At 37.3% G+C, this 13,301-nt stretch overlaps 1 long non-coding RNA gene across 2 annotated transcripts in view; it reads left to right on the top strand.

The window, feature by feature from the left end:
* LOC123571268 (uncharacterized) overlaps positions 1–13,301 on the top strand; it is a 99,554-nt gene that overhangs the window by 70,514 nt on the left and 15,739 nt on the right. For both annotated transcript variants that reach the window (XR_010584160.1, XR_006695443.2), the window contains exon 2: positions 12,837–13,038. This is a non-coding gene — a long non-coding RNA (uncharacterized lncRNA). The remainder of the gene's footprint in view (positions 1–12,836; positions 13,039–13,301) is intronic.

Raw genomic sequence — 13,301 nt, 5'->3', positions numbered from 1 at the left:
TGAGGCATTTTGCTCAGGGTAGCAAACCTGATAGAAGAGAGTGTTTAGAGAACTCAGCCTGTCTTGAGACTATTTAGAGTTAAATTCTAGCACTAACTCTTATTAGCTGTGTAGCTACAGGTGAACCACTTAATTTCTTGGAAGCTCAGCTTCCTCATTTTGTAATATAGTAAACATAAAACATAGCAGAATATCACATCACATCACAACACAACTGCACTAGTCTTCTAGGGCTGCCATTACAAAATATCACAGGCTGTGTGACTTAAACAACACATATGTATTTTCTTCCAGGTCTGAAGGCAGACAGTCCAAGATCAAGGTGCCAGTAGCATTAGTTTCTTCTCCTTAGCTTGCAGAGGATGACCTTCTTGCTGGGTCCTCACATGGTCTGTTCTCTGTACACGGGAATCTCTGGTGTCTCTTTTCTTATAAGGACACCCATCCCATTGAATTATGGTCCCACCTTAATGACATCAGTTAATCTTAATTACCTTTCTAAAGGCTCTATCTCCAAATACAATCACATTGGGGATTATGGCTTCCAATATATGAATTTTAGGGAGATACAATTCAGTCCATAAACATAAGATAGCATGGCAGGAAAACATAACACAACACAACATAGTAACACCACACAACATAGCACATCAATATAACTTAACAACAACACAACATAATGAAGCATAATGTATCAATGCAAGATGACATAATGTAACATAGCACACATAACAATATAATACAACATCACAACATAACATCATATGGTGGTAATGAGGATTAAATTAAGTAATATGTCTAAAGTACTTAGCTAAGTCTCTGGCATTTAGGAAATACTCAGTGTTAGAGGTAGCCAATCCCTGACCACTGCCCCTTTCTCACCAATAAAATAAAATAAAATAAAATAAAATAAAATAAAATAAAACAAAATATGGCATATCTGAAATTCAAGCCAAGGTCCTCTCTCTCTGTAGAATTCTGCATAAAAAGGACAAAAATTAGAAAGGAAAGATACATACTAGTACAAAAAATCAGAATATATACTATAGTCTTAATGCCAAATATGCATTTATATTTTCTTTATGCATGTATTTTTGGGAAAATGCCTGTTCCCTATACTTAATCCTACCTCTACATGGAAGGACACCAGTAGTGTAGCAATTCCGATGATGCATCTCTTGCTCTAGTCTTCACTGTTTTCCAGGTGAGGAGGAATGACTTTATGTTATGGATATAACCCAGTACTAATCTCCTCTTCATTCCACTCCACTCCTCTCCTCTCCACTCCTCTTCATCCTCCTTTCCCTCATCCCCTATTTCCTCTTCCTATTTTTTTTCCTTTCTTTCTCCCTTCCTTTATCCTTTCCTTTCTCCCTTCCTTTATCCTTTCCTTTCTCCCTTCCTTCCTCTCACTTTTTCTTTACCTTCATTTCTTCCTCTCCTTCCGTTCTTCTTCTCCTTCCTTCCTCTCACTTCCTCTTCCCCTTTCTTTCTTCCTTTCCTTCCTTTCTTAACCTCAATTCCTCTCTTACTTCTTTTCTTCCTCCCCTTCCTTCTTTACTCTCACTTCCCTCCTCCCTTTCTTTCTTACTCTCCTTCCTTCTTCTCAATTCTTCTCACTTTCTTTCTTCCTCTCCTTCCTTCCTCTCTCCCTCTCTTTCTTCCTTACTTTCTTCTTCTCTCCCTTCCTCCCTCTCTCCCTGTCTTTCTCACTCCCTCCCTGCCTTCCTTCCTGCTTTCCTTTCTTCCTTCCTTTTTCTTCTTCCTTTTCCATCTCCTCCTCTTTCTCTCACTTTTTCTCCCTCTTTCTCTAAAGATAAGCAGGAGCCATGCATTCTCCTGTCCTCCTTCATTAAGTGACCTATTTCATTTGCATAGGCATCTCATGTGGGGAGGCCTATCTTCACTCAATATTGCCCTCTGCATGTCATTAGGTGTATATGTCCATCTGCTAACGGGACTCAGGATTAGAAAGCCCATTTGCTCACAGATAGACTGCCACAACCTGGCTTTCATCTTCCATAAGGGTGACTTTGGCCCCCATCTGTCTTAGCCCATGTCAACTTTCTCATTTTGTTCAGATCCTGTATTGGTAACAGAAGGGTTAGTGACTGGGTTTCTTAAAAATTCCCTAAAGGACACTCAAGTTTGCCCTTGTCCAGGTACCACCATTTGTCACCAAAAAGCTAGTACTGAGAGCAGTGCTGAATTTTATGAAGAACGGTTTTGACTCTCCATTGAATTCATCTATGATCCCTTGGGGGCTCTAGACAATTTATTGTAGGACTCAACTGTAATCATTAGCCTTAACCAGATCTTCCTTAATAAGGAATGCATATATGATGGTTTTATTTATAAACCTAATCAAACCATCTCTCCCTTGTTTTTTTTTTTTTTTTTTTGGTTGTTTGTTCTAATAAAATTTGTTTGTTTTGATGCTAGACGATGACGTAGAATTACATTTTAACATATGTCCTTTGATCAGTTACTTCAGAAATGTCACTACTTCTTCCCTTACCCCCACGTTCAAACCTCACAACATAGGACAATGGCCCTAACCATCTCCTACTGTTTGATTTCAGTCTGCCTCTCTGGTCTTCACCCAATAAATTACACTGGGTCATTAACGGATCCCTTACACTTAGATACAGACACCAAAGAAAGATTAACAATTGCAATGTTAGCTCAGGTGAAAACTTAACAAAATGTTTGATTTTTATTTTTTGTTTTTATTATTTTAAATAAAATAATAAAATGATTTTTATTGATTAAGTGATTAAGTGTCTGTTCCTCGTTATAAGTTCTAACAACAACAACAAGAAGTCCATCTTCAAATGTGAGACAAGTTTGAGAGGACAGGAAGAGAAGAAGGATGATGGGGAAGATTAGGCATTTTGTATTATAATCAGTGAAAGAAGGAAATGTAGTTACTAAGAAAAACATGAAGGAGATACCTTTAACCTTCCTGCTAATGTCATTTAATTTAAACTCATAATAATTTTATGTTCTTCTCATTTGCATTATTTCATGTTCATATGTCCCACTTTATTTTGTTTTATTGAGTCAGAGTCTTGCTCTATCACCCAGGCTGGAGTGCAGTTGCACAATCACAGCTCACTGCAGCCTTCAACTCCTGGGCTCAGGTGATCCACCCTCCTCAGCCTCCCAAGTAGCTGGGACTACAGGTGCATCACCACACTCAGCTATTGTTTTCTTATGTTTTGTAGAGACAGGGTCTCCCTATGTTACCCAGCCTGGTCTGGAACTTCTGGGCTCAAGCTATCTTCCCGCCTCACATTCTTAAAGTGTTGGGATTACAGGCATGAGCCACTGCACCCGGCACATATGTCCCACTTTAAAATGAAACTATTGTTTAAAGTGAGATTCATGTTCCTAAATGGTCCTTGGAATTTGAGTTGGATTTTGCAATGCTGCCTATTGTATAATTTCTAAAACAAAGCTCTCTGAACATTTATGTTCAATAAGCGAAGTAGCCAGATCTTCGAAACTATCTGCTAATGTGCATCAAATTCTTTAAATTAATAATGAGGGAGTTGGGTAAAGAGGGAAATATATGCTGTATTACTTTTAAATAAAATGCTTGGATAACTAGACTGATTTTTCTTAATGATAATGGCAACATTTAAATGTACAATAAGAATCTTGCATAACTATAGATAGGAATACATTTGTTTTAGTCTTTTGCAACCAGAGTTATCTTGGCTTGTTTATGATGAAATCATTTTTTACAAAGTCTAAAGAATGTTGGTTGTCAAAATATACAGTTTCTGCAGTGTCCCATTTCTGTAGATGGCTTTCTCTGCTCCTGTGGTCTGGTTACTCCCTTATGAAACTGCATAGAATCCTCTCTTCCCTGTTCCCTACTTTGCGGCAATTCTCTATGTGACTGAAAACTTCCCACAGAGACCAACTCAGAATCTGGCATCACAAACTGAACCAGAAAATTAACTTCTATGGAAAAGAGAAATGGCCAAAAGAAAGAACCCAAATACATAGTATCTTAAGGGGCACTTGTCACAGGCAAAGTAAATTAAAATATATATATATATATACACACACACACACACACACACACACACACATACATATATATATATATAAACCACACACACAAGAAATAGGTAATTGACAAAACATGTCATTTCTCTGCAGTGGCAGACTGATACCTCATGAGATATTTTAGGTGTATTTTGACAACAGGGAATCAATAACTGGCTGCATTTGGGGAAGAAATTTTTTTTTTTTTTTTTTTTTTTTTTTTTTTTTTTTTTTTTTCCCTGCAAAGATCAACTGGTCTAGATTGCCAGGGTAGAGAGTGATGTTATTAGCAAAGGTTCTCATTCCTCCCTGGATTTTGCCATTAGGCTCCCTCTAGGAGTTGCAAAGCAATCACCCATCTCTTCTAGAGACTGACAACACACAAAAATGTGCAAAAAGGACAAAATCAATCAGATTTTACTTGGGAGTGAAAGAATGTCTAAGACTAATTTATAGTGGTGGTTTTCAAGCATTTCTAGGGACTATATAAAAACCATTGTTCAATTCACATAAGCCAGGTAATTGTTCTATTTTAGACACTGTTTAACATTCTTCTAGATATTATTATGTAAGAAAAAGGCATAATAAGTATGAAAATAGAGAACAGACCAAAAAAAGCATAGGTTGTGACTCAAAATCATGTATAGGAAGAATGAAATGTAGCCTTAGTTTCAGTGGTGGGCTTAGGTAACATGTGGAAAGTCAATGAGTTATTAGTTGTATTAGTCAAGGTTCTCTAGAGGCACAAGACTAATAGGAGATGTATATATGGCAAACAAGTTTAAGCTTGGGGGCTCTTCCTATGAATTTAAACTTTTCCAATGAATAAAGCAATCACAAGCACATATATTTATTTTATTTATTTGATTTTATTTTAAAGTTCCAGGGTACATGTGCAGGATGTGTGGGTTTGTTACATAGGTAAGCGTGTGCCATGGTGGTTTGCTGCACCTATCAATCCATCACCTAAGTATTAAGCCTAGCGTCCATTAGCTATTTTTCCTGATGCTCTCCTTCACCAACAGATATTTCATCACAGGTTGTATAAAGAGAGACAAAATTAAAGGTAACATCCTTAACATACATTTGCTTTCTATGTCCTTTTATTCATCTCGAGAGAATCTGATATTTTTCACCGGAATATCTTTACCAACACGGCAATGCCATGGGAAAATCATTGCAGGAACAAATTCTCTAATAGATTAAAAAGAGATTAGGTATTGAATATACATGAAGACAAAGATCAAATAGTCTGAAAATGATGAAGTTTTAAGTTTAAACAAATAGTTGGTAAATGAGATTTAATCAAACATATCTGTTGGTTCAATAATTCTCAGCTTTTGGAGGTGGTCTGTACTTTTACCCTCTACCATAGATTTGTATGAACTTATCATCTGGGCCATTTAGAAAGCCTCATTCCTGTATTTTGATAAACATCTACTCATGTTGATTATAAGAAAAGTAATATTTATAGATAAATGTATTGTCCTCCAAATGTGGAATTATTATTCAAGGGAAACATCGACTTTTGAAAAGAGTTTCATAAAATAGACACGTTTCCCTATCCATATGTAATCTGTGAATGCTATTTTTTGTGGCGTGTTTAGGATTTATAAAATTCTCTCATTATAATAGACTGCCAGACTCAGTCATCAAAATCTACCTTACATATTGAGTGCTCTGTTAGGAGTTATTCAGCTGGTGTTTATTCCAGACTCAAGTGTTTAGATTTGAAAGAGGCGATGTAAAATTGTTCCATTACTTTTAGTCATTACTGATTGTCTCTTCGAATTTATCTAGAAAGTATTCCTGCTTTAAATAAACAAATAAACATTGTATACAAGTTTCTTGCTGTTAAAATCCAACCTATGCAATCCAGAGGGTTTTGGTAGGTGAGACTGCTTCATAAGTCTTTTTGGATTTAAATGCAATATAGAATTGTCTTACATCAAAAAAGTAAAGGACCTGACTCAGCAGCAAAGGTATTTTGCTCATAATTGAAAGTGACAACATGGTGGAGAAGTTAGGTATGTACATACTTTAGTTACATGGTGCTCATTCTCAATCTTGGACTGGTTCAGTCAAGTGCAAACTGCTCAACCTTGAGATAATTTATTTAGCTCCATTGGCCTCAATTTCATCAAATCCAATTGGCATTGTGAGGATCTATTTATATAATATACATAAAGTACTACCTTGACATATAATAGATGACTGGCACATATTTATGCATTTCATAAGGTAACATGACTTCATATAATGCCTGTGGTCTCATTAATGGCATCTTACCAGTATTAGCTTTTCAGTATTGACTATGTACCGTAATTACACAAGATAATATTTTGAGGAGCTGAGTGAAGTTCTTATATGAAAGCTCCCGAACTATCATTGCAACTTTTTGTACATCTAAAATTATTCCAACTTTAAAAGTTTATTTTTAAAAATAGAGGAAGAAGTCAGCCTGGCTGAGTGAAAACCTGTTATTAACTAGAAACCTGAAGACTTGAGTTCAAATTTTCCTGACTCCCCTTGGAGTCAAGTCACATCACTACTCGTAGCCCAAAGCTCTTGGTCTATGGGATAGATGTTACATTACTAGCTCTACCTACATCAAAGGTTTGTGGTAAAATCAGTAAATGTAGTCAGCTAATCTACAAACATATCATCTATAAATATAGCCATCTACGAATGCATGGCACCGCTATTGCATTATTTTTTGTTGATCCATAATGTTTTACATATCTCTGGGACACATGTGAGTATTTGTTACATGCATAGAATGTGTAATGATCAAGTCAGCGTATTTGGGGTAACCCTCACCTTGAGTATTTATCATTTTGATGTGTTGGTAACATTTCAAGTCCTCTCCTCTATCTACATTGAAATGTACAACACATTGTTGCTAACTACATACCTACAATGCACCTCACCAGCCCAGTAAATGTAGCCTGGAGTGCTATGAAATCCACATTTATTGTAGTTAAAATCACAACTAGGAACTTAACAAAAAGAATTCAGTCATATTACAAGTCATTCCAGGCAAATTTAATTACATTATTATAATATAATTTATATACAATATATTTAATAATGCAAATTTAGTATAATTATCATTAAAAAGGGAAAATAAGCACAAGAAAACAAATGTCTGACACATGTTTTTGACAGCGTTCTGTCAAATCCTCATGTGGTTTGTGAATAGTCTTTTCCCAGGAGGCAGGTAGCGGAGAACTCTCAAGACCATTAAATCCTAAAGAAAACAAAGGCTTTGGCCTCAATATGACAGCTTACTTTATAATTTATTTTTAGAGGGCTGTGGATTTAGGACTAAAGGGAGTTACTCTGATCATGTTACATAAGGCATTATCACATCTGTCCTAAAATGGATATTTTAATGCTTGGCAAAGCACTGCTCTTTTGGGCTGGTTTCTTTCTTTCTTTCTTTCTTTCTTTTGGTGAATTGTTGATGCTTTTATGTGCCATGAACAGGATTGAAAAATCTTAATGATGAAAACACCTTCTTTTGAGAAATTAGGATCGCAAGAATAAAAAACATCATTAAAAAAGAAAATAGTTTTGACACTGACACAGAATTTTTAAGAGAACAAGTTTTACTGCCTCATACTCGACAGCATTTAAAATAGGTTATTAAAGACAGTTTTCAATGTGCTCACAATAGAAGCTCACAAATGACTTCACCTTTATCTACTTTCCTTGTGAGCAAATATGATTTGGAATAAGTCAATGTTTTATACCCTCCACTCTGGAGTGACTCAAGACAGAAAGATTGAGTTCAAGTTCTGCCGATACTTCCCGGATTGCAGTTCCCCATAATGTTCATCTGTGACACTCCAAAAGCTACTTCATTGACTGTTGCAATCTAATTATCCACTATGGAAAACTGGGAACAATAGCATTATTAATCTCAATGATTCTCTCTGAGCTCTTTACTTGATAGACTTGTATATAAGATCAAATACTATTACAGGAACTTACATATCCTGAGATACGACATTCAAAAAACAAATGGAAACAGAGTTCTTATTGAGTCATATATGCCTCAGTTTTAGAATTTTGATTTTTCAAATTTTTCTCAAGAGCTTCTAAATTTTTTTTTAAGTTTTGACTTTTGACATGAGAATTATTTGTTGTGCTTCTATTTTTAAGTTATTCAATTATTGGAAAGATGACTTGCCGATGCCGATATGCCTTTTTTTTTTTTTTTTTTTTTTTGTCTGAGAGAGAGACAGGGTCTCCTTCTGTTACCTAGGCTGGAATGTAGTGGCACGATCATAGCTCACTGCAGTCTGGAACTCCTGGGCTCAAGTGATTACCCCCACCTCAACCGCCTGAGTGGCTGGGACTACAGGTATACATCACCAAGCCCAGCTAACTTTTTAAAAATTTTGTAGACATGGGGTTTCTCTATGTTGCCCAGGCTGGTCTTGAAGTCCTGGCCTCAGGTGATCCTTCAACCTTAGCCTCCCTAGTACATGGAATTATAGCCACTAGCCACCACACCTGGCCCCATTTATCATTAAAAACAAACAAACAAGCAACAACAAAAACACTAGAACGTTGATTGTAAAAGCACAAAATATATGATATAAAATAGCCAAAATGGATTGCAGATCCCTTTGTGCAAAAAAGACTTGTAGTGAGGACTTTTTGACTTCCATGAACTGTTCTTTATGGCCCTCCCCTCCCCTTCCCTCCTTTCTCCCCCTCCAAACCACCCGCCGCCTTCCCTTTCCTTTCCTTTCCTTCCCTTCCCGTGGATTTCCATCCTGTGGTTACAACCTTGGCTGCTCATCAAGAAACATTCGTCATCTTCTATCTGCATATCCCTGGAATTTCAGCACTTATGGCTTCTGCCATCTCACTCAACCATCAGACTCACACCTTCAACAGACACTTAAATGAACACAGGCTATATACCAAAGACTGCAGAGAATTAGGATGCTGCACCAGAGGAAAAAAAGAAGTCACTGACAAACCATGTTTCTCTGTCCACTCATTTGGGCAATGATGATGTATTCTGAGATGAAGAAATGGCAGATTTATAGAAGTCATGTTTTGACTGTTTCAAGTTTGAGATGGCATTTGTGAGCTGTATCAAGAAAGCAGTTAGCTCTATGGGTGTAGGGTTCAGGGGATAGATTAACTTAGCAATTACTAGCATATACTAATTAGAAAGTTTAATTCTCCTGAGAAAATATGTTTCAGTCATGAGATAGTATTTCACCTTATTCTACACATTGTCTACTTTGTTGCGTCTGCCTTGATGCTGCAGTCACATCTAATTTTCAGCAGATCTGTGTATACTCATACCCAAAATCCAATGGAATAAAATAAAACAAGGTAACAACAACTGATATGTAACATTATAATTCAACAGGACCAAATTGCATACAACAACACAAGACCTATTAGAATTTTGCTTTTCTTTCTCCCACCTTTCAAATGCTTCTTTTGGATTTCACATTCAAAATTAAAACATCCACAGGTCAATGAGCAACACAACCTCATTGCTTATTTAAAAGTAATTTTTCAAATCAGCCAGTGGAGAAGGATTATGTATTGTAGCAGAACAATGGGATGGAGGGCACAGGACACAGCTGTAATTTATGTCTCTGTTACCTAAAGTTTACAACTTTAAGCAAACCACTTCAGCCCCGTTTAACTCTTATCTCAGGGGTAAAGACACAATTGGGTTCATAACACTTCCTACAGAAAGATTCTCTGACAAATCCAAGCAGGTCTGAATGCACATAAAGGAAAGAAAGGTTTTGGCAGGTAAAGTTACACACACAAGGGTAGTGACACCCACATATGTGTGTAGCTACAGAGGTTAAAATCACTCCATCTTGGATGCTAATCCGCCATGTTGACTTCTGAGTAACCCCAGTTCTGGGAGTGCCTCTAAGATTTCTACTTTATCTACTATTAGCATATACTTACTGTGAATCCTGCCCATAAAAAGAACCTTGATCACATACTTACCATAAATCCTGCCCTTATGCAAATTATAGGCTATGATCATATAGTATTCTTGCCTTCCCCTGAGTGGTCAACTTCAGTTGTCTTACACATCACTTCTGAAGCAGGTATATCATAAGCCCTGGGTTTGTGATTAACAGTCGGGAGATCCATCTTCTCACAGATGGCCAAGACATGGCTTCTGTTAATAAGTCCCTATTAAATGTTTCATTCTTAGAAACTGAATTTATCAGCTTCTTCCTTCAGCCTCTCAGCTCCCTCGGCCTTTGTGGGTAGGTGTGCATAGACCTGCTCTCCTGGAACAGTAGGTATCTAGAAGGTACTAGCAATAATTCAGAAGCCAGAAGATTATATGAAGGTCTCATAACTCTGTAGAATGAGATGGGAAATTGGTTGGTAGGTAGAGAGGTACATAGGTAGGCAGGCAGGTAAACCAAATGTCAAAGTCATGTTGAAATAGCTAAATGATGATGACAGACACCCTCCAAAATGAGTCCTGATAATCTCTCACCTCCTAGAATTTATTGCTTTGTGGGATCCTCCTTCCATATTGTATTTGAGTCAGCCTGTGTGACCAATGACAAATGGAAGATGTAATAGTATGGCACTTTTCAGATTACGTCCTAAAATGCACTGTTCGACTAAGTAAAATAAGGAGGACACGAAAGGACGAACACTGTTTGCTGCCACCAGTAAGAAATACATAGGCTGGGTGAGGTGGCTCACACCTGTAACCCCAACACTTTGAGAAGCAGAGACAAAAGGATTGTTTGAGCCCAGGAGTTCAAGACAAGCCTGGGAAATTTAGCAGGACTCCAAATCTACAAAAAGTAAGTTAAAAATTAGTTGGACAGGGTGGCATGCACCTGTAGTCCCAGCTATTTGAGACGCTGAAGCAGAAGGATCACTTGAGCCCAGGAATTTGAGGCTGCAGTGAACCATGATCTCACCACTGCACCCCAGCCTGGGTGACTGAATGAGAACCTGTCCAAAAAGGGAAGTATCTAGAAGAGGCAAATTTATTGAGACTGAAAGTAGATTAGAGGTTACTGTGGATGTTTTAAGTTTGGATGTGAAATTTGAAAGCATTTGAAAGGTGGAAAAAAATCCCACAAAATTCTAAAAGTCTTGTGTTATTGCATGCAATTTGGTCTCATGAAATTATAATGTTTACACATCAGTTGTTGTTGCTTTATTTTATCTTTTTCTTCTATTGGATTTTTGGCATGAGTTACACAGGTCTGCTGAAAATTAGATGTAACCAAGACACTAAGGCATACACAACAGTAGAACACAAGCACTCCATTAGTCCTTGGTGTCCAATATGTGCTCAGATAAATTCCTGCTAAAGGAATGAGTTTCATAGTCCACATGTGATATTATTTGGCTGTGTCCCCACGCAAATTTCATCTCAAATTGTAGCTCCCATAATCATGGGGGAGGGTTTTTCCCATTCTGTTCTTGTGATAGTGAATAAGTCTCATGAGATCTGATGGTTTTATAAAGGGCAAGTTCCCTGCACTTCTCTCTCCTGCTGCCATGTGAAGAAGGATGTGTTTGCTTCCCCTTCTGCTATGATTGTAAGTTTCCTGAGGCTTCTCCAGCCATGCTAAACTATGAGTCAATTAAACCTCTTTCCTTTATAAATTACCCAGTCTCAGGTATGTCTTTATTAGCAGAATGAGCAATACTCCATGAGATAACAGAACCTACATTTTCTCCAAATCAAGGGATGGACTGGATAGGAGATTGCGAATGGTTTTTTGATGAATGACCAAGGTTGGAACTATAGAATGGAAATCCATGGGGAACAGCAAAAAGGAAACATCAAAGACAGTTTATAGATATCAAAATGTCCTGGCCATAAGTTTTGTGTGTGCAGTAATCTAGGACCCATATTGGTGGTTGTATTAATACATCCTCAGAGGCTTAGGGAAATGGGGAAGAGGGAGTTATTGAATAATGGTTCCAGAGTGATGAAAAAGACTTGGAAATAGGGAAATAGGCAGTTGGTTGTACTAGTTTGCTAAGATTGTCATGACAAACTACCACACACTGGGCAGCTTAAATAACTGAAATTTATATTCTCATAGTCCTGGAGGCTGGAAGCCCAAGATCAAGGTGTCAACAAGGCTCGTGCTTCCTGAGGCCTCTCTCCCTGGCTTGTAGACCCCATCTTCTCCCTGTGTCCTCACACAGTTGTCCCTCTGTGACTGCCTGTATCCTAATCTTCTTTTCTTATAAGGACACCAGTCCTATTGGATTGAGATCTACTTTAGTGACCTAATTCTAACTTAATTACCTCATTAAAGACCCTAACTCCAAAAGCAGTCACGTAGGAATTTAGGCGTTCAACATGTGAATTTTGGGAGGAAACAATTCAATCTATAACAGTGGTGATGCTTGTACAACATTTTAAATGTAATGAATGCCACTGAACTGTACATCTGAAAAGGTTAAAATGGCAAACTGTATTACACACACACACCTACATGTATATATGTACATGCATATGTACATATATATAGTATAATTTACCATTTTAATCATATTTAGGTATATGATTCATAGGTACATAATTTCTGTATATGTATATGATATGTATGTACATAATTACAAAATTGATATGCATTTATATATATATATAAAGCCACAATATAACATACATAAACTAATAAATTAAAATGTGACATTCATTTATTTTAATAAATAAAATGTAACATTTATTCTCACGCTCTCTCTCTCTCTCTCTCTCTGTTTGATCATTCCCTTTTAAGAAACCGATGCTATGGACAGCCCTATGGAAAAAGCCAGCTGGAGAAGAATTTTAGCCTCCCAAGCATCACCATAGGTGTCCTCTTGGAAGAAGATCATCCAGCTCAAGTTCAGTCTCAAATGACTGCATCCCCAGCTGACAACTGGACTGCACCAGAATCAATGAGCTGAGCTGCTCACCAAGTCCCAACCTAAAGAAGACGTGTGAGTTTATATTCACTGCTTTGAGCCACCATATTTGGGGATTGCTTGTTACACAGCAACCAATGACTGTTGCAATGGCCATGTCTAGTCTTTCTGCATTGCTTGAAATGCCATGAACCAGAAAAAGAAGGGGAAGAGTCAGCAATGGCCAATTCAAACACAGAGCTGAAGGTAGAGAGTAGAGAGTTAACATGTTTGTGGGGGACAGAGGACACTTTATGATGACCGTAAGTTAAGTATCCCAATATTTGAGATATGTGCAA

This window comes from Macaca fascicularis, chromosome X (genome assembly GCF_037993035.2).
Source record: "Macaca fascicularis isolate 582-1 chromosome X, T2T-MFA8v1.1".
NCBI classification, from domain to species: domain Eukaryota; kingdom Metazoa; phylum Chordata; class Mammalia; order Primates; family Cercopithecidae; genus Macaca; species Macaca fascicularis.
Note: the sequence above shows the minus strand (reverse complement) of the source record. Positions and strands in the feature narration are given on the sequence as shown.